The 21,867-nt window shown below is 44.4% G+C and overlaps 1 pseudogene; it reads right to left on the bottom strand.

Moving 5' to 3' along the window:
- Positions 1-837: 837 nt before the first annotated feature.
- LOC125507561 lies at positions 838-10,647 on the bottom strand (annotated as a pseudogene).
- Positions 10,648-21,867: the final 11,220 nt, after the last annotated feature.

Raw genomic sequence — 21,867 nt, forward strand, 5'->3', positions numbered from 1 at the left:
CAGTTGCCATGTGCAGTGCAAAAACACATGGCAACTAGCAGCTTGGGTGTGGGAGAGAAGAAGGACGTGTGGGCAAGATGCCAAATGCCCACACACTAGCCCTTGTGTGTGCGTGCAAAGTAGCGTGTGGGCGAACTGCTGAACGCCCACACACCAGCCCCTCCTGTGTGATGAAACGACCGTGTGGGCGACCGGCTGAACGCCCACATACCAGACCAGTCCTACGTGGCATTAGAAATATGCCAAGATTCGTGCGCTCACGAACGGATGTGGATCCACGCGTGTAGACAAGATGCAAACGCCCACACGTATGGACGTTAACATTTGCGAACTATAAAGGTTGTGTTCAGAACCAAAGACTATATGTCACACCCGATAATACATCGAGGAACGGTGGACACTTCCAATACAGGCAGCTGCTCCGGATGAAGCAATTGTCGCAGCTTCTATTCCGCCAGAACAACAAATAGGTATCCACTCCGCCTCTTTTAGACAAGAAGCCTACTATAGTGAAAACTCATGGTCAAGGGTAAGTTTAGAAGACTGTGTCAGTATAAAAGAGACGTGTATTGTGATACAGAGGAAGTGCTAGATTAGTGTAGGAGGACAAACGAAAGACTAAAGATTAATTTGCACATGGCATCACATTAACATAAAACCTAGACAACACCGTGGCACCATTACAGTTTATTACGTCATAGTTAATTCCATTGTTTTTCCAGAAGGCAGCAGCTTTGGACACAAAACGATGCTAAACATTACAATTTTCACATATTATTTCTAGGCCAATCATTATGCCGATTACATTAACGGATTGATAGAGTCTTGAGGAACAGTTTAGTTGGCCTTTACAATGACCATGGAGATGTCGGCATTACGATCGAACCTAGCGACCTTGCAGTCGGTGGCGAAGATGTCGGATGAGACAAAGCTTGCTACACCCCCATTACCGGCATGCTAGAACTCACGTTGAACTTGTTTACATAGTCGGGGCGGTAGGTTTGGCCGAGAACACCGTGAACATCACCTGTCAGGTCGTAGAACTTGAACCCAATGTCCAGATGCGCGAGACTATCATCCTCTGTCACACCGTAATTGTGAGCACGTGAGTCTTCCTTCGTGACGGGCACCACTTTAGTCATGATGTCGAACACACCCTTAAGCTCAACCCTGGCCTTCGACGGAGCACCGATTGACGTTGCTGGTGACATCGGTGCACAGTGGCAGTCCACTGATGTGCATGGCCTGACCGTCACGAGGACCTCCATGACCAAGAACGTCATTGTTCCACTTGGCGGTCTTCTTGGCACCCACGTAGAGGCGGTGGTCCACGAAGTGGACACCTATGGCCTGTATCCATGTGAAGTCGCGGCTCATGGAGGGGTTGCGTTTGCCGATGAAGTGGGCGTTGATATTGTTGGAAATATGCCCTAGAGGCAATAATAAATTGGTTATTATTATATTTCCTTGTTCATGATAATCGTTTATTATCCATGTTAGAATTGTATTGATAGGAAACTCAGATACATGTGTGGATACATAGACAACACCATGTCCCTAGTAAGCCTCTAGTTGACTAGCTCGTTGATCAATAGGTTACGGTTTCCTGACCATGGACATTGGATGTCGTTGATAACGGGATCACATCATTAGGAGAATGATGTGATGGACAAGACCCAATCCTAAGCCTAGCACAAGATCGTGTAGTTCGTATGCTAAAGCTTTTCTAATGTCAAGTATCATTTTCTTAGACCATGAGATTGTGCAACTCCCGGATACCGTAGGAGTGCTTTGGGTGTGCCAAACGTCACAACGTAACTGGGTGGCTATAAAGGTGCACTACGGGTATCTCCGAAAGTGTCTGTTGGGTTGGCACGAATCGAGACTGGGATTTGTCACTCCGTGTAACGGAGAGGTATCTCTGGGCCCACTCGGTAGGACATCATCATAATGTGCACAATGTGACCAAGGAGTTTATCACGGGATGATGTGTTACGGAACGAGTAAAGAGACTTGCGGGTAACGAGATTGAACAAGGTATCGGGATACCGACGATCGAATCTCGGGCAAGTATCGTACCGATAAACAAAGGGAATTGTATACGGGATTGATTGAATCCTTGACATCGTGGTTCATCCGATGAGATCATCGTGGAGCATGTGGGAACCAACATGGGTATCCAGATCCCGCTGTTGGTTATTGACCGGAGAGTTGTCTCGGCCATGTCTGCATGACTCCGGAGCCCGTAGGGTCTACACACTTAAGGTTCGATGACACTAGGATTATAGGGAATAGATGTACGTGGTTACCGAATGTTATTCGGAGTCCCGGATGAGATCCCGGACGTCACGAGGAGTTCCGAAATGGTCCGGAGATAAAGATTTATATATGGGAAGTCATCATACGGTCACCGGAATAATTCGGGGGGTTACCGGTATTGTACCGGGACCACCGAAGGGGTTCCGGGGGTCCACCGGGAGGGTCCACCTGCCCCGGAGGGCCCTATGGGCTGTGTGTGGAGAGGGACCAGCCCCTTAGTGGGCTGGGCGCCTCCCCCCCTAGGGCCCATGCGCCTAGGGTTTAGGGGGAACCCTAAAGGGGCCCCCCTTGCCTTGGGGGGCAAGGCAACCCCCCTGGCCGCCGCCCCCTCCTCAGATTGGATCTGAGGGGGCCGGCCCCCCTCTCCCTTGCCCCTATATATTGATGATACTAATATATATATATATTACTAAATATCGTGACGTTATATTATGTGTGTGATGTGTGAGTTGTCTGTGTTGTGGTGTCGGAGATGGGGGGTGGAGAGCCGGCATACCCGGATGTCTCCCATTCTCTGGCGCAGTCCTTCCCCTCTCCCAAGTCCTCCTCTTCTCCCGCGGTGCTTGGCGAAGCCCTGCAGGATTGCCACACTCCTCCTTCACCACCACGCCGTCGTGCTGCTGCTGGATGGAGTCTTCCCCAACCTCTCCTTCTCCCCTTGCTGGATCAAGGCGTGGGAGACGTCACCGGGCTGCACGTGTGTTGAACGCGGAGGCGCCGTTGTTCGGCGCTTAGATCGGAATCAACCGTGATCTGAATCACTGCGAGTACGACTCCTTCATCCGTATTCTTGCAACGCTTCCGCTTAGCGATCTACAAGGGTATGTAGATGCACTCCCCTTCCCCTCGTTGCTAGATTACTCCATAGATTGATCTTGGTGATGTGTAGAAAATTTTAAATTTCTGCTATGATCCCCAACAGTGGCATCATGAGCTAGGTCTATGCGTAGTTTCTATGCACGAGTAGAACGCAAGTTGTTGTGGGCGTTATTTTGTCAATTTACTTGCCGTTACTAGTCTTATCTTGATTCGGAGGCATCAAGGGATGAAGCGGCCCGGACCGACCTTACACGTACTCTTACGTGAGACAGGTTCCACCGACTGACATGCACTAGTTGCATAAGGTGGCTAGCGGGTGTCTGTCTCTCCCACTTTAGTCGGATCGGATTCGATGAAAAGGGTCCTTATGAAGGGTAAATAGAAATTGGCATATCACGTTGTGGTTTTGGCATAGGTAGGAAACGTTCTTGCTAGAAACCTATAGCAGCCACGTAAAAATTTGCAACAACAATTAGAGGACGTCTAACTTGTTTTTGCGGCATATGCCTTGTGATGTGATATGACCAAAAGGATGTGATGAATGATATATGTGATGTATGAGATTGATCATGTTCTTGTAATAGGAATCACGACTTGCATGTCGATGAGTATGACAACCGGCAGGAGCCATAGGAGTTGTCTTAATTTATTTATGACCTGCGTGTCAACTTAAACGTCATGTAATTAATTTACTTTATTGCTAAACCGTTAGCCATAGTAGTAGAAGTAATAGTTGACGAGACGACTTCATGAAGACACGATGATGGAGATCATGATGATGGAGATCATGGTGTCATGCCGGTGACGATGATGATCATGGCGCCCCGAAGATGGAGATCAAAAGGAGCAAAATGATATTGGCCATATCATGTCACTATTTGATTGCATGTGATGTTTATCATGTTTTACATCTTATTTGCTTAGAACGACGGTAGCTTAAATAAGATGATCCCTCGCAATAATTTCAAGAAAGTGTTCCCCCTAACCGTGCACCGTTGTGAAGGTTCGTTGTTTCGAAGCACCACATGATGATCGGGTGTGATAGATTCTAACGTTCGAATACAACAGGTGTAAGCCAGATTTACACACGCAATACACTTAGGTTGACTTGACGAGCCTAGCAAGTACAAACATGGCCTCGGAACACGGAAGACCGAAAGGTCGAACATGAGTCGTATAGAAGATACGGTCAACATGAAGATGTTCACCGATGATGACTAGTCCGTCTCACGTGATGATCGGACACGGCCTAGTTGACTCGAATCATGTATCACTTAGATGACTAGAGGGATGTCTATCTGAGTGGGAGTTCATTAAATAATTTGATTAGATGAACTTAATTATCATGAACATAGTCTAAATTGTATTTACAAATATGTTGTAGATAAATAGCTCACATTGTAGCTCCCTGTTTCAATACGTTTCTAGAGAAAGACTAAGTTGAAAGATATTGTAAGCAATGATGCGGACTGGGTCCGTAGTCCGAGGAGTGTCCTCACTGCTACATAGAAGGCTTACGTCTTTGATGCACCGCTCGATGTGCAAACCCCTACAACGTCGTCTGTGGATGTTGTGAACACCTGACAGACACATCCTGATGACTACTTGATAGTTTAGTGCACCATACTTTACAGCTTAGAATCGGGATTCCAATGACGTTTTGAATGCCATAAGACATATGAGATGTTCCAAGAGCTGAAATTGGGATTTCAGGCTCATGCCCGTGTTGAGAGGTATGAGACCTCTGACAAATTCTTTTGCCAACAATATGGAGGAGAATAGCTCAGCTAGTGAGCATGTGCTCAGAATGTCTGGGTGCTACAATCACTTAAATCAGGTGGGAGCTAAACTTCCAGATAAGATAGTGATTGATAGAGTTCTCTAGCCACTATCACTAAGCTACTAGATCTTCGTGATGAACTATGACATGCAAGGGATGGAGTTGATCCCGGAGCTGTTCGCGGTGCTTAAGACCGCAAAAGGTAGAAATCAAGAAGGAGCATCAAGTGTTGATGGTTTAACAAGACCACTGGTTTCAAGAAGGGCAAGGGCTAGAAGGGAAACTTCATGGATGGCAAACCAGTTGCCGCTCCAGTGAAGGAACCCAAGGTTGAACCCAAACCCGAGACTAAGTGCTTCTATTGTAAGGGGAACGGTCACTGGTAGCGGAATTACCCCAAATGCATGGTAGATAAGAAGGCTGGCAACTTCAACAAAGTATATATGTGTTATTAATGTGTACCTCACTAGTACTCCTGGTAGCACCTGGGTATTGGATATCGGTTCAGTTGCTATTATTGGTGACTTGAAGCAAAAGCTACGGACTAAACGGAGACTGGCTAAGGGTGAGGTGACGATGTGTGTTGGAAGTGTTTCCAAAGTTGATGAGATCACCATCGCACGCTCCATCTACCTTCGGGATTAGTATTGAACCTAGATAAATGTTATCAGGTGTCTACGTTGAGCATGAATATGATTAGATCATGTTCATTGCAATATGGTTATTCATTTAAGTTAGAGAATAATGGTTATTCTGTTTACATGAATAATACCTTTCATGGTCATGCACCCTATGTGAATGGTTCATTGAATCTCGGTCGTGGTAATACGCATGTTCACGCCAAAAGATGTAGAGTTAATAATGATAGTACCACTTTCTTGTGGCACTGCCGCTTAGGTCATATTGGCATAAGATGCATGAAGAAACTCCATGTCGATGGATGTTTGGAGTCACTTGATTTTGAATCGCTTGACACATGCGAGCCATGCCTCATGGGCAGGATGACTAAGACCCCGTTTTCAGGTACAATGAAACGGGCAAGTGACTTGTTGGAAATCATACATGCTGATGCGTGTGATCCAATGAGAATTGAAGCGTGCGGTGGATATCGCTATTTTCTCATCTTCACTGACGATTTGAGTAGATATAGGTATATTTACTTAATGAAGCACAAGTCTGAAACGTTTGAAAAGTTCAAGCGATTTTAGAGTGAAATTAAGAATCATCATAACGAGAAGATCATGTTCCTACGATCTGATCAAAGGGGGATTTTCTGAGTTATGAGTTTGGCAATCACTTAAGACATTGTGGAATTGTTTCACAGTTGAAGCCACCTGGAACACCACAGCGTAATAGTGTGTCCGAACGTCATAATCGAACCTTATGAGATATGGTGCGATCTATGATGTCTCTTACCGATCTACCGCTATTATTTTGAGGTTATGCATTAGAGACAGCTGCATTCACTTTAGATAGGACACCATATAAGTCCGTTGAGACGACGTCGTATGAAAATTGGTTTGGCAAGGAACGAAAGTTGTCGTTTCTTAATGTTTGGGGCTATGATACTTAAGGCTTCAGCCGGAAAGGCTCGAACCCAAAAACGGACAAATACATCTTCATAGGATACCCAAAGGTAACAGTTGGGTATACCTTCTACCTCAGATCCGAGGGCAAATTGTTTGTCGCTAAGAAAGGGTCCTTTCTCGAGAAGGAGTTTCTCTCGAAATAATTGAGTGGGAGGAAGATAGAACTTGATGAGGTTGTCGAACCTTTACTTCAACCAGAGAGTGATGCAACACAGAAATATGTTTTCTGTGGCACCTACGTCTGTTGAAGAGGATGTTAATGATAGTGATCATGAAGCTTCAGGTCAAGTTGCTATCGAACCTCATAGGTCGACAAGGATATGTACTACTCCTGAGTGGTACGGTAATCCTGTCTTAGATATCATGTTGTTGGACAACAATGAACCTATGAACTATGGAGAAGCAATGGTGGGCCCGTATTCCGACAAATGGTTAGAAGCCATGAAATCCAAGATAGGATCCATGTATCAGAACAAAGCATGGACTTTGGTGGACTTGCCCAATGATCGGCAAGTCATTGATATAAATGGATCTTTAAGAAGAAGCCAGATGTGGACGGTAATGTTACCGTCTATGAAGCTCGACTTGTGGCAAAGAGTCTTTTCACAAGTTCAAGGAGTTGACTACGATGAGATTTTCTCACCCGTAGCGATGTTTAAGTCAGTCGGAATCATGTTAGCATTAGCTGTATTTTTTGATTATGAAATGTGACAGATGGATGTCAAAACAAGTTTTCTTACCAGTTTTCGTAAGAAAAAGTTGTATGTGCTACAATAAAAGGTTTTGTCGATCCTAAGGATGCTAAAAGGTATGCTGGCTCCAGCAATCCTTCTATGGACTAGAGCAAGCATCTCGGAGTCGGAGTATATGCTTTGATGGAGTGATCAAAGCTTTTAGGTTTATACAATGTTTGCTAGAAACTTGTATTTACAAGAAAGTGAGTGGGAGCACTACAACATTTCTGATAAGTATATGTGGATGACATATTGTTGATTCGAAATAATGTAGAATTTCTGGAAAGCATAAACGGTTGTTTGAAGAGTGATTTTCAAAGGAAGAGCTGGATAAAGCTGCTTACATATTGGGCATCAAGATCTATAGAGATAGATCAAGACGCCTGATGATACTTTCAAAGAACGCACACCTTGACATGTTTTTGAAGGAGTTCAAAATAGATCAGTCAAAGAAGGGATTCTTTGTAAGGTGTGAAGTTGAGTAAGACTCAAAGATTGACCACGGCAAAAGAAAGAGGAAGGACGAAGGTTGTCCCCTATGCTTTTGTCATAGGCTCTATACGGTATGCCATGTTGAGTACCGCACTAGATGTGTGCCTTGCCACATCTCTGGCAAGAGGGTACAAAGGTGATCTAGGAGTGGATCACCAGATAGCGGTCAAAATTATCCTTAGAGGAATAAGGAAATGTTTCTCGATTATGGAGGTGATAAAGAGTTCGACGTAAAGAGTTACGTCGATGCAAGCTTAACACCTATCCGGATAGCTCTAAGTAGAGATACCGGATACGTATAATGGAGCAACAATTTGGAATAGCTCCAAGTGGAACGTGGTAGCAGCATCTACGATATGACATAAAGTTTTGCGAAATACATAGGGATCTTAATATTGCAGACCCGTTGACTACAACCTCTCTCACAAGCATAACATGATCAAACCCAGAACTCATTGAGTGTTAATCACATAGTGATGTGAACTAGATTACTGAGTCTAGTAAACTCTTTGGATGTTGGTCACATGGAGATGTGACCTGTGAGTGTTAATCACATGGCGATGTGAACTAGATTATTGACTCTAGTGCAAGTGGGAGACTGTTGGAAATATGCCCTAGAGGCAATAATAAATTGGTTATTATTATATTTCCTTGTTCATGATAATCGTTTATTATCCATGCTAGAATTGTATTGATAGGAAACTCAGATACATGTGTGGATACATAGACAACACCATGTCCCTAGTAAGCCTCTAGTTGACTAGCTCGTTGATCAATAGATGGTTACGGTTTCCTGACCATGGACATTGGATGTCGTTGATAACAGGATCACATCATTAGGAGAATGATGTGATGGACAAGACCCAATCCTAAGCCTAGCACAAGATCGTGTAGTTCGTATGCTAAAGCTTTTCTAATGTCAAGTATCATTTCCTTAGACCATGAGATTGTGCAACTCCCGGATACCGTAGGAGTGCTTTGGGTGTGCCAAACGTCACAACATAACTGGGTGGCTATAAAGGTGCACTACGGGTATCTCCGAAAGTGTCTGTTGGGTTGGCACGAATCGAGACTGGGATTTGTCACTCCGTGTAACGGAGAGGTATCTCTGGGCCCACTCGGTAGGACATCATCATAATGTGCACAATGTGACCAAGGAGTTGATCACGGGATGATTTATTATGGAACGAGTAAAGAGACTTGCCGGTAACGAGATTGAACAAGGTATCGGGATACCGACGATCGAATCTCGGGCAAGTATCGTATCGATAGACAAAGGGAATTGTATACGGGATTGATTGAATCCTTGACATCGTGGTTCATCCGATGAGATCATCGTGGAGCATGTGGGAACCAACATGGGTATCCAGATCCCGCTGTTGGTTATTGACCGGAGAGTTGTCTCGGCCATGTCTGCATGACTCCCGAGCCCGTAGGGTCTACACACTTAAGGTTCGATGACACTAGGATTATAGGGAATAGATGTACGTGGTTACCGAATGTTATTCGGAGTCCCGGATGAGATCCCGGACGTCACGAGGAGTTCCGGAATGGTCCGGAGGTAAAGATTTATATATGGGAAGTCATCATACGGTCACCGAAATAATTCGGGGGGTTACCGGTATTGTACCGGGACCACTGAAGGGGTTCCGGGGTCCACCGGGAGGGTCCACCTGCCCTGGAGGGCCCTATGGGCTGTGTGTGGAGAGGGACCAGCCCCTTAGTGGGCTAGGCGCCTCCCCCCTAGGGCCCATGCACCTAGGGTTTAGGGGGAACCCTAAAGGGGCCCCCCTTGCCTTGGGGGGCAAGGCAACCCCCCTGGCTGCCGCCCCCTCCTCAGATTGGATCTGAGGGGGCCGGCCCCCCTCTCCCTTGCCCCTATATATATGTGTGTGTGGGGGGGGGGGGGGGGGGGGGGGAGGGCAACCGGACCCAAGTTCTGGCGCAGCCCTTCCCCTCTCCCAAGTCCTCCTCTTCTCCCGCGGTGCTTGGCGAAGCCCTGCAGGATTGCCACGCTCCTCCTTCACCACCACGCCGTCATGCTACTGCTGGATGGAGTCTTCCCCAACCTCTCCTTCTCCCCTTGCTGGATCAAGGCGTGGGAGACGTCACCGGGCTGCACGTGTGTTGAACGCGGAGGCGCCGTTGTTCGGCGCTTAGATCGGAATCAACCGCGATCTGAATCGCTGCGAGTACGACTCCTTCATCCGCGTTCTTGCAACACTTCCGCTTAGCGATCTACAAGGGTATGTAGATGCACTCCCCTTCCCCTCGTTGCTAGATTACTCCATAGATTGATCTTGGTGATGCATAGAAAATTTTAAATGTCTGCTACGATCCCCAACAGATATGGAGGTCGACATCAGAGATGACACAAAAATCATGGTCCTTCTTGCCGTGGAAGTAGAATTTATTGCCATCAGCGCCATTGAAGCGGGGGTCACTGCAGATAAACCCAGGGAAGATTTCACACACTTGAAGAAGGTTTTGTCATTAGTATCATCAAAAAGGACGTCACTGCCGGCCTAGAGCATTACAATTGCAATTATTCAATGTCGTGCATCTTTAGATAGATGGAGAAGTCTAAGATCGAATTGTCGTCGATCTACCATGCATCACTTAAAGAAAAGGGCATGCATGGCTTGAGACTAGGGCAAGATTGTGGATGTCTTACAACAGTATGTCTTGCAGCTGGTGTAGACGACAAGGCACTCCTCGGGGCAACTCTTGGGGCAGGTGGCCACGCAGGGGGGACTCTTGTCGGTGGGGTGGCACAGGTGAGAGTCTGCGCCCTCTTGCCGAACCGTCCATGGTGGATCACGACGGAGTTCGGCGGCAGCGGGCGGCGCGGCTGCGCGGCCGCAGAGGTTCGACAACCTCTTTCTGTGTTGAAACAAAGGTTCGACAACCTCATCAAGTTCTATCTTCCTCCCACTCAATTCTTTCAAGAGAAACTCCTTCTCGAGAAAGGACCCGTTCTTAGTGACAAACAATTTGCCCTCGGATGTGAGATAGAAGGTATACCCAACTGTCACCTTTGGGTATTCCATGAAGATGTGTTTGTCCGCTTTTGGGTTCGAGCTTCTCCGGCTGAAGCCTTAAGCATCGCAGCCCCAAACATTAAGAAACGACAACTTTGGTTTCTTGCCAAACCATATTCATACGATGTCGTCTCAACGGACTTAGATGGTGTCCTATCTAAAGTGAATGTAGCTGTCTCTAACGCATATCCTCAAAATGAAAACGGTAGATCGGTAAGAGACATCATAGGTCGCACCATATCTCATAAGGTTCGATTATGACGTCCGGACACACCGTTACCCTGTGGTGTGCCAAGTGGCTTCAACTGTGAAACAATTCCACAATTCTTAAGTGTTTGCCAAACTCATAACTCAGAAATTCTCATTGATCAGATCGTAGGAATTTGATCTTCTTGTTATGATGATTCTTAACTTCACTCTGAAATCGCTTGAACTTTTCAAACGTTTCAGACTTGTACTTCATTAAGTAAATATACCTATATCTACTCAAATCGTTAGTGAAGATGAGAAAATAGCGATATCCATCGCACGCTTCAATTCTCATTGGATCACACGCATCAGCATGTATGATTTCCAACAAGTCACTTGCCCGTTTCATTGTACCTGAAAACGGGGTCTTAGTCATCCTACCCATGAGGCATGGCTCGCATGTGTCAAGCGATTCAAAATCAAGTGACTCCAAACATCCATAGACATGGAGTTTCTTCATGCATCTTACGCCAATATGACCTAAGCGGCAGTGCCACAAGAAAGTGGTACTATCATTATTAACTCTACATCTTTTGGCGTGAACATGTGTATTACCACGACCGAGACTCAATGAACCATTCACATAGGGTGCATGACCATGAAAGGTATTATTCATGTAAACAGAATAACCATTATTCTCTAATTTAAATGAATAACCGTATTGCAATGAACATGATCTAATCATATTTATGCTCAACGTAGACACCTAATAACATTTATCTAGGTTCATTACTAATCCCGAAGGCAGATGGAGCGTGCGATGGTGATCTCATCAACTTTGGAAACACTTCCAACACACATCGTCACCTCACCCTTAGCCAGTCTCTGTTTAGTCCGTAGCTTTTGCTTCAAGTCACCAATAATAGCAACTGAACCGGTATCCAATACCCAGGTGCTACCAGGAGTACTAGTGAGGTACACATTAATAACACGTATATACCTTGTTGAAGTTGCCAGCCTTCTTATCTATCATGCATTTGGGGTAATTCCGCTACCAGTGACCGTTCCCCTTACAATAGAAGCACTTAGTCTCGGGTTTTGGGTTCAACCTTGGGTTCCTTCACTGGAGCGGCAACTGGTTTGCCATCCATGAAGTTTCCCTTCTAGCCCTTGCCCTTCTTGAAACCAGTGGTCTTGTTAAACCATCAACACTTGATGATACTTCTTGATTTCTACCTTTTGCGGTCTTAAGCACCGCGAACAGCTCCGGGATCAATTCCATCCCTTGCATGTCGTAGTTCATCATGAAGATCTAGTAGCTTAGTGATAGTGGCTAGAGAACTCTATCAATTACTATCTTATCTGGAAGTTTAACTCCCACTTGATTTAAGTGATTGTAGCACCCAGACATTCTGAGCACATGCTCACTAGCTAAGCTATTCTCCTCCATCTTGTTGGCAAAAGAACTTGTCAGAGTCTCACACCTCTCAACACGGGCATGAGCCTGAAATCCCAATTTCAGCTCTTGGAACATCTCATATGTTCTATGGCGTTCAAAACGTCATTGGAATCCCGATTCAAAGCCGTAAAGTATGGTGCACTAAATTATCAAGTAGTCATCAGGATGTGTCTGTCAGGTGTTCACAACATCCACAGACGACGTTGTAGGGGTTTGCACATCGAGCGGTGCATCAAAGACGTAAGCCTTCTATGTAGCAGTGAGGACACTCCTCGGACTACGAACCTAGTCCGCATCATTGCTTACAATATATTTCAACTTAATCTTTCTCTAGGAACGTATTGAAACAGGGAGCTACAACGTGAGCTATTTATCTACAACATATTTGCAAAGACAATTTAGACTATGTTCATGATAATTGAGTTCATCTAATCAAATTATTTAATGAACTCCCACTCAGATAGACATCCCTCTAGTCATCTAAGTGAAACATGATCCGAATCGACTAGGCCGTGTCCGATCATCACGTGAGACTGACTAGTCATCAACGGTGAACATCTCATGTTGATCGTATCTTCTATACGACTCATGTTCGACCTTTCGGTCTTCCGTGTTCCGAGGCCATGTCTGTACATGCTAGGCTCGTCAAGTCAACCTAAGTGTTTTGCATGTGTCCCGAGGCCATGTCTGTACATGCTAGGCTCGTCGACACCTGTTGTATTCGAACGTTAGAATCTATCACACCCGATCATCACGTGGTGCTTCGAAACAACGAACCTTCGCAACGGTGCATAGTTAGGGGGGACACTTTTCTTGAAATTTTAGAGAGGGATCATCTTATTTAAGCTACCGTCGTTCTAAGCAAATAAGATGTAAAACATGATAAACATCACATGCAATCAAATAGTGACATGATATGGCCAATATCATTTTGCTCCTTTTGATCTCCATCTTCGGGGCTCCATGATCATCGTTGTCACCAGCATGACACCATGATCTCCATCATCATGATCTCCATCATCGTGTCTTCTTGAAGTTGTCTCATCATCTGTTACTTCTACTACTATGGCTAACGTTTTAGCAATGAACTAAAGTAATTACATGACGTTTATGTTGACACACAGGTCATAAATAAATTAAGACAACTCCTATGGCTCCTGCCGGTTGTCATACTCATCGACATGCAAGTCGTGATTCCTATTACAAGAACATGATCAATCTCATACATCACATATATCATTCATCACATCCTTTTGGCCATATCACATCACAAGGCATATGCTGCAAAAATAAGTTAGACGTCCTCTAATTGTTGTTGCAAGTTTTTTACGTGGCTGCTATAGGTTTCTAGCAAGAACGTTTCTTACCTACGCGAAAACCACAACCTGATATGCCAATTTATATTTACCCTTCATAAGGACCCTTTTCATCGAATCCGATCCGACTAAAGTGGGAGAGACAGACACCCGCTAGCCACCTTATGCAACTAGTGCATGTCAGTCGGTGGAACCTGTCTCACGTAAGAGTGCGTGTAAGGTCGGTCCAGGCCGCTTCATCCCACGATGCCGCCGAATCAAGATAAGACTAGTAATGGCAAGCAAATTGACAAAATCGACGCCCACAACAACTTGTGTTCTACTCGTGCATAGAAACTACGCATAGACCTAGCTCTGATGCCATTGTTGGGGATCGTAGCAGAAATTTAAAATTTTCTACGCATCACCAAGATCAATCTATGGAGTAATCCAGCAACGAGGGGAAGGAGAGTGCATCTACATACCCTTGTAGATCGCTAAGCGGAAGCGTTCAAGTGAAGGGGGTTGATGGAGTCGTACTCGTCGTGATCCAAATCACCGATGATCCTAGCGCCAAACGGACGGCACCTCCGCGTTCAACACACATACGAAACGGAGACGTCTCCCACGCCTTGATCCAGCAAGGAGGAAGGAGAGGTTGAGGAAGAGAGTCCAACAGCAGCACGACGGCGTGGTGGTGATGGAGTGGCAGTTCTCCGGCAGGGCTTCGCCAAGCTCACGCGGAGGAGGAGAGGTATTGGAGGGGAGGGGCTGCGCCAGGTTCAAGGGTGTGGCCGCCCTCCCACCCCTCCACTATTTATAGGTGGGGAGAGAGGGGGCCGGCCCCCCTAGATCCCATCTAGGGTTGGGGGCGGCGGCCAAGGGGGGGAGGAGTGCCTCCCAAGTCAAGTGGAGGCCCTCCCCCTTAGGGTTTCCCCTCTCCCATGCGCATGGGCCTTGGGTGGGCTGGTGCCCTTAGCCCATTAAGGTTAGGGCGCCCCCTTACAGCCCATGCTGCTGTATTGGACGTGGTGGAATATTTTCCGGACCTCCGGACCCCTCTGGAACCTTCCGGAAGCTTCCCGGTACAATACCGGAAAAACCAAACTTTTCCCGGAACCCGAACAACAACTTTCCATATATAACTCTTTACCTCCGGATGATTCCGGAACTCCTCGTGACGTCCGGGATCTCATACGGGACTCCGAACAACATTCTATAATCACATACAAGTCTTCCTAATAACCCTAGCATCATCGAACCTTAAGTGTGTAGACCCTACGGGTTCGGGAACCATGCAGACATGACCGAGACAACTCTCCGGCCAATAACCAACAGCGGGATCTGGATACCCATGTTGGCTCCCACATGTTCCACGATGATCTCATCGGATGAACCACGATGTCGAGGATTCAATCAATCCCGTATTCAATTCCCTTTGTCCAGCGGTATTATACTTGCCCAAGATTCGATCGTCGGTATCCCGATACCTTGTTCAATCTCGTTACCGGCAAGTCTCTTTACTCGTTCCGTAACACATCATCACGTGATCAACTCCTTGGTCACATTGTGCACATTATGATGATGTCCTACCGAGTGGGCCCAGAGATACCTCTCCGTTTACACGGAGTGACAAATCCCAGTCTCGATTCGTGCCAACCCAACAGACACTTTCGGAGATACTTGTAGTGTACCTTTATAGCCACCCAGTTACGTTGTGACGTTGGCACACCCAAAGCACTCCTACGGTATTCGGGAGTTGCACAATCTCATGGTCTAAGGAAATGATACTTGACATTAGAAAAGCTTTAGCAAACGAACTACACGATCTTGTGCTAGTCTTAGGATTGGGTCTTGTCCATCACATCATTCTCCTAATGATGTGATCCCGTTATCAACGACATCCAATGTCCATGGTCAGGAAACCGTAACCATCTATTGATCAACGAGCTAGTCAACTAGAGGCTTACTAGGGACATGGTGTTGTCTATGTATCCACACATGTATCTGAGTTTCCTATCAATACAATTCTAGCATGGATAATAAACGATTATCATGAACAATGAAATATAATAATAAGAACTAATTTATTATTGCCTCTAGGGCATATTTCCAACAGGCGGTGTCTGCGATATCGCTTCCTCCTTCGAGGCGTCACTTTGGAGACCTTGAAGACGGCCTTCGAGAGTTTGTGTGGCTGTAGGTGGAGTTTGGGTTTGTGTGGTTGTCAGGAGAGTAGCTTGTAGCTAGCCGTTGGCCGGTGGTTGCGACTTGCGGTGCTCTTGACCTAGTTTAGCTAGTGTTTTGCCCGTTTGTTAGGGTTTTAGCCCGGTTTTCCTTTAATTAACCGAGCGGTCTCTTTGTACCATTTCTCTCTGATCAATGAATATAGCAACTCTCCTGCCATCGTTCGAAAAAAAATACACTCCGACCAATGACTTCTCATCAACTCTAGTAATTACTTCGTTTGATTATTTAATGGTTCACTTGGTTGGTTGGCTGCGTACAAGATGTGTAAAATCGTGATGGTCTAAGGCCCTGTTTGTTTCATAAGTCATAGGACTTTTTTAAGTTCCAACTTATAAGTCATAAGTCCCTACCTGTTTGTTTACATCAACTTATAAGTCCCGAGTCCCTACCTGTTTGTTTACAGGGACTTATAAGTCCGGGGCGACGAACGGACGCAGGTGAGAGCCGCCTCGGCCTCCGATGTTCAGAGACCGGTTGTGGCCTCCTCCGCCCTGGGGCACGGGCCTCCCACGACCAGGTCCAACCGGAGGAAGGCCATGACCGGCCGACTGGTCGAAGATTTCCACCGGCGGATGAGCCTTCGGGTGCCTGTTGAGATTTCCACCGGCGGATGAGCCTTCGGGTGCCTGTTGAGACGAGGGGAATTGAGAGAAGAAGGGGATCTTGTCCTCCTCATCGGCCATGGCGGCGGCGGTTGAGGGTGCTGGCGGCGGTGGCGATTGGGGTGAGGCAGGGAAGGAGCGAGGCAAGGAGGAGGGGAACGAGCGGGGCGGGGTTCGTGTTGGGCGATGCGGGGTAGGTGCGTCCAGATCGATAAGTCCCAATAAGTTCCTCCCTGAGAGTCTTTTCTGATAAGTCCCAAATGACCCCAATAAGTCCCTCCTGTTTGGTTTAGATGGGACTTATAGGGACTTTTTTAAGTCCCTAAACCAATAAGTCCCTGGAAACAAACACCCTCTAACTTGTTTCATCATTTTCCCTGAGAGAATGGGCCCCAAAGACTAGTTTTATGCCTGAATAATCTCTATTACTCTGCCCATATACATACTTCCTCCCCCCCCCCCCCCCCCCCCCCCCCGCGCGACTGGGTCGGCTCACAGACGATGGACTGAAGTGAATCAGTACTATAGCCAGCTGCATACTCTAGGAAGAGGCAGTGCACTGTAGCAAGCATTTTATTTTCAGCTGGTTTTTAAATTCGTCTTTAGAAACAACTGGGAAAAAATATTTTTTACAAGTGATTTTTTTCAATTTTGTACATTTTTTCACAAAACCCAAACATTATTTGAAATACGTGAACTTTCTGTAAAACATTTGAGCATTTACAAAAATGCCTATGAGAAACTTTTATAAAACACAAAGTTTTTTGAAAATTTTGAACTTTTTAAAAAGAGGGAACATTTTTCGGACATTTTGTACAAACGCCACATTTTACACACGAGCGGTTTTCAAAACCATGAATATTTTTTTGGAAAAAAATAAATAATCATTTTGTTGTGAAGAAATTTTAAAATTCTGAAAAAAGTAAAAGTATTTTTTAATTCTGAACATTTAAAAAAACTCAAACATTTCGAAAATTCAAATCATATTTTGGAAAAGCAAAAATTATTCAATGTTTCTAACAGCTGATAATATTTTTTGAATTTTTTTAACATATCTTACTTTTGATTAAAAAAGAAAATAAAACCCAAAATAAGCCTGCAAAGGGAAAAAATAAACGAAAAAATCGGTCCCGACACCAGAACCAAAAATCGGTCTGTCTAGCATTAAATGGGTCGGGCCAGTTTACTGCCCTACGCGTTTACTCGACTGTTTTGAGGCAATGAGAGTCCAATATCAGGAGTCAGCTCATGCTGGGCCCTGAACGATTAGCGGTATTTGTGGACGTCAGGGCTATGTCTCGTCTTCTTCTCAAAAAAAAAAAGGCTATGTCTCGTCTAGAGCGAGACTAGCCTCCGTCGGGAGCAACTAATTGACAAGTGCTTCTTCGGGAGCATCATAACGATTAGCATCTAATGGCGCACTCTCAGCCGTCCGCTACGTGTCGTGCTCTGGGTACTCTCTCCGTATTTTGTTTTTATTTTTATTTTTTCGCACGCGTTTTTGGCATTTTAAACAGTTTTTTGTGAGGGTTTTGATATTTCAGTTTTTCGCCGATCTTCCTTAGTTTTTGATAAAAAATTCAAAAAATATTTTTTTGCGCGAAAATACATGTTTTCTTTTTTTTTCTTCCACGAGAGTTACGGTTTTGCTTCCGCGAGAGGCACGGTTTTGCCTTCGCGAGAGTCACGGTCGTGCCTCACGAAAACGAAAAAAATACGTTTTCTTTTTTTCTTCCGCGAGAGGCACAGTTGTGCTTTCGCGAGAGTCACGACTGTGCCTCTCGGAAACAGAAAAACACGTTCTCTGTTATTTTTTCTTTTGTGACAGGCACTGTTTTGCTTTCGCGAGAGGCACAGTTGTGCTTTCACGAGAGGCACGACTGTGCCTCTCGGAAACGGATAAAAAACGTGTTTTCTGTTTATTTTCTTTCACGAGAGACACGGTTTTGCTTCCGCGAGAGACATGGTTCTGCTTTCGCGAGAGAAGCGGCCGTGCCTCCTTGTAAATGGAAAACAAACGCGTTTTTTCTTTTTGTTCCCTTTTGCCATAGGCACGGTTTTACTTCCGCGAGAGGCACGGTTGTAATTTTGCGAGAGGCACGGACATGCCACTTTCGAAAAGGGAAAAAGACCCGTGGTCCTGGTTCGGTTTTTTCGTCACGATTTTTTTGTCTGGTTTTTTCATGAAATAAAAGTTCATCAAAACCTATCAACATGGGATCTAGTTTTGAAGATCTCGACGCGAGGAATCCAACGGTAAAAACGGTTCGAGATTTGAACACATGATTTAAGATATAAAACATTTTGAATAAACGGATCTATGAAAAAGGGAAAACTTTCAGGTTGCGACAAGTAGCACACATACAATACATACATTGCGCCATTTGTCGCAACCTCTGAAGGTGAGAGTGATATTTGCAATGAGTACTTCTCAATTAGTGATTTTGGCATCCGTTCCGCCAGAAGCTTTCGTGCAGCGCCCAAGCGAATGGGCCGGCTCAACACCGTGTTACCCGTTCGTTCGTCGGTATGTTCGCTGATATCTGCATTCCTTTTTCTCTCATTTTTTTACTTGTTTTTATATTTCTTCTCTAGTTTCTTTTTTTTTGGCCTTTATACTTCCTTGTTTTGCTTTTTTTCTTTGGTTTCTCTTTATTTCTTCCATGGTTTCATCAGTTTTTCTTTTCTTTCTTTTTTTAATTTTCCTTTGGTGCTTATTTACTTTTCTAGGTTTTCAACAATTTTTTGTTTCTTAATCAGTTTTCACGGTTGTTCATTCTTTTCACTTGTCTCATTGTTTCTTTATGTATGGTGTCTTTTTTTCATTTTTCTTGGTTTTTTTGTTTCTTTTGTTTTTATTCTACATTTTTCGTATACGGCAAGAACATTTTTTCTAATGCACATTTAACATTTCCCAAATAGAAGTTTCACATTTCTTGAATACATGGTCAACATTTGTTCTATACATATTTGAACAATTTTCAAATGCTTGATTAATTTTTCAAATACAGGATTAACATTTTTTTCAACATATGGTCAACAGTTTCTCTTTAGACATTTAAACATTTTCAAATGTTCGATAACAATTTTTAACTACAATATTAACATCTTATAATGGACGGGCAACCTTTTTTCTGTACACATATAATGTTTTAATGACATATTAACATTGTTCAAATTGTCGTTTAATATACATTTCAAATGCTTGAATTTTTTAAATACATGATCATATTTTTTCCACACACATTGTATTTTTTTACATTTTTCATATACATGAGAAACATTTTATTTATACACATTTAACATTTGTTCTATACACACTTAACATTTTTCAAATACTTTGTCAATGTTTTTTGTAATATACTTTATTAACTTTTTTGAATACTTGTTTAACATTTTGTAAATACATGAACTACTTTTTTCACACACATTGTATATTTTTTTCGATGAGAACCATTTTCTTTATACACATTTCATATTTTTCAAATAGTTGGTAACATTTTTTTTCAAATTTTTTATATAAAGTATTTGTTGTAATATATATATATATATATATATATATAGAGAGAGAGAGAGAGAGAGAACGGCTTTCCTATCTACACTAGCAGCAGAGTGTGCTATCGGAACCCTTGATTTGCATCAAGATCCGAACCTTTATATGGATAAGGTACCTATATATTGAATTACGGTAGATCGCATATACCAAAGGGGAAGCCACGTGCTGAACTTTAGAGAGCACCGGACCAAAATGGCAACCTATGTGCCGCGATGGCAGTAATATTCAGAGTATGCATGCATCTTCTTTCTAGCATTGGGCCACGAGTATGGACCGTTTGGGTAACCCTACACTATACGTTTTGTTGTTTTCTTGGCGTTGAACGGTTCCATCCATCCAGATCTATTTTTAGCAAAGATGAACATCTATTGTCTGTATGCACTACAAATGGTTCGGCACCTTTCGTTTTGTTGGTTTCAGGACGCTGGAGTCAGAAGTCATGCATTCCATTACCAATGCTAAGTATGTTTTCATGACTACATTGTTGTTATTATAGGCTAGACTTAGTGAGTCAGAGAGGCATTGATGAGAGGTCGTTACAGTAGCTCCTGGCACTGCAATTCGGCGCAAAGCACCGGCAACACATTGTTCGGATCTGTGGTGCGAGTCATCTATCATCCAAAAATCATACAATTACCAACTATTAATTCATCTTCGAACTGAAATCTTCTTTTAGTTTTCCTAATCTTGCTGGGCCTGTTACAGCCGTGTTTTCATCACGGATTTGTGCGTCGTTTTCTCTGATTCAGTCGGAAACTAGTGCTGACGAGGATCAACTTAGGTAAACGCCAAAAGATTGCATGGGTCTAATTGACTGTGTTGAACCACCTACACCCTCTTGCACTTACAGGATGCAGTTGAAGGGCCGGTTGCTTTCCATGTCTTGGCCGGTCGAAAAAAAGGAGGGGTACATACAACGAGGTATGGACAAAAGGCAGTATTACAGGGATGGCTGCTCCTCTTTACGATTTCACTATTGGTCAAAATGTTCGCGTCCCTTCGTATGTGGTAAGTGGTAACTGATGTTGAAACTTGAAAGGCTACTGCTATCTTGTACTACTATATACTCTGTTACACTATCACGAGAAAGAAGCGTGTTTTTGAAGAATGAGTTCTGGACTGGTCCACGAGCTCGACGAGCAGGTATGCCCCGCGCTTGGTTTGTGCATGCGGCCTGTTCGCTGAACGGCAGCGCATCACAGAAGACCATGCGGAGACGAGGTACTAGTTACTACTACCAGTGCAGGAACTGGCATGTATTCCTACTCCTTGTCAATTTGTCCTATTCTGGATTTAGAGCTGCGTTCTATAGAGGCTCAATTTTGATTTGGGAGTATAACCTGTTGAATTACGCGACAGAAGCAAACCGTGACGCGCTGAATTTATTTCACTTCCAATCTTTGTTGAATTTGTCATATTTACATCTCATGGCATGTTCTTGCTGTCCTCTTAGTGATATTTATTGCTCCTAGTCTAAAGAAAAGGCATCTACTTCGACCAAGGCTGCAGACCTTGATGAAACATCTTCCTATCGTTGCTGTTGCTCGCTGCTACTAGTACTACATCCCTTAGTTGCTCGAATGGAAGTTTTCCGAGCTGGTCGTGCAAGCAATGGAAGCGGAAGTTCGACCATGCTGAGTATTGCTAGGGCTGAAGATGCATTTGCAGGCGCCATGTCCCTGTTGGAGTGCTGGTGAAGATGTTGAGGCCTTGAGTGTCATATCCTCAGCCTCAGGTATGAT

Source organism: Triticum urartu, chromosome 5, assembly GCF_003073215.2.
Source record: "Triticum urartu cultivar G1812 chromosome 5, Tu2.1, whole genome shotgun sequence".
In the NCBI taxonomy this organism is placed as follows: Eukaryota; Viridiplantae; Streptophyta; class Magnoliopsida; order Poales; family Poaceae; genus Triticum; species Triticum urartu.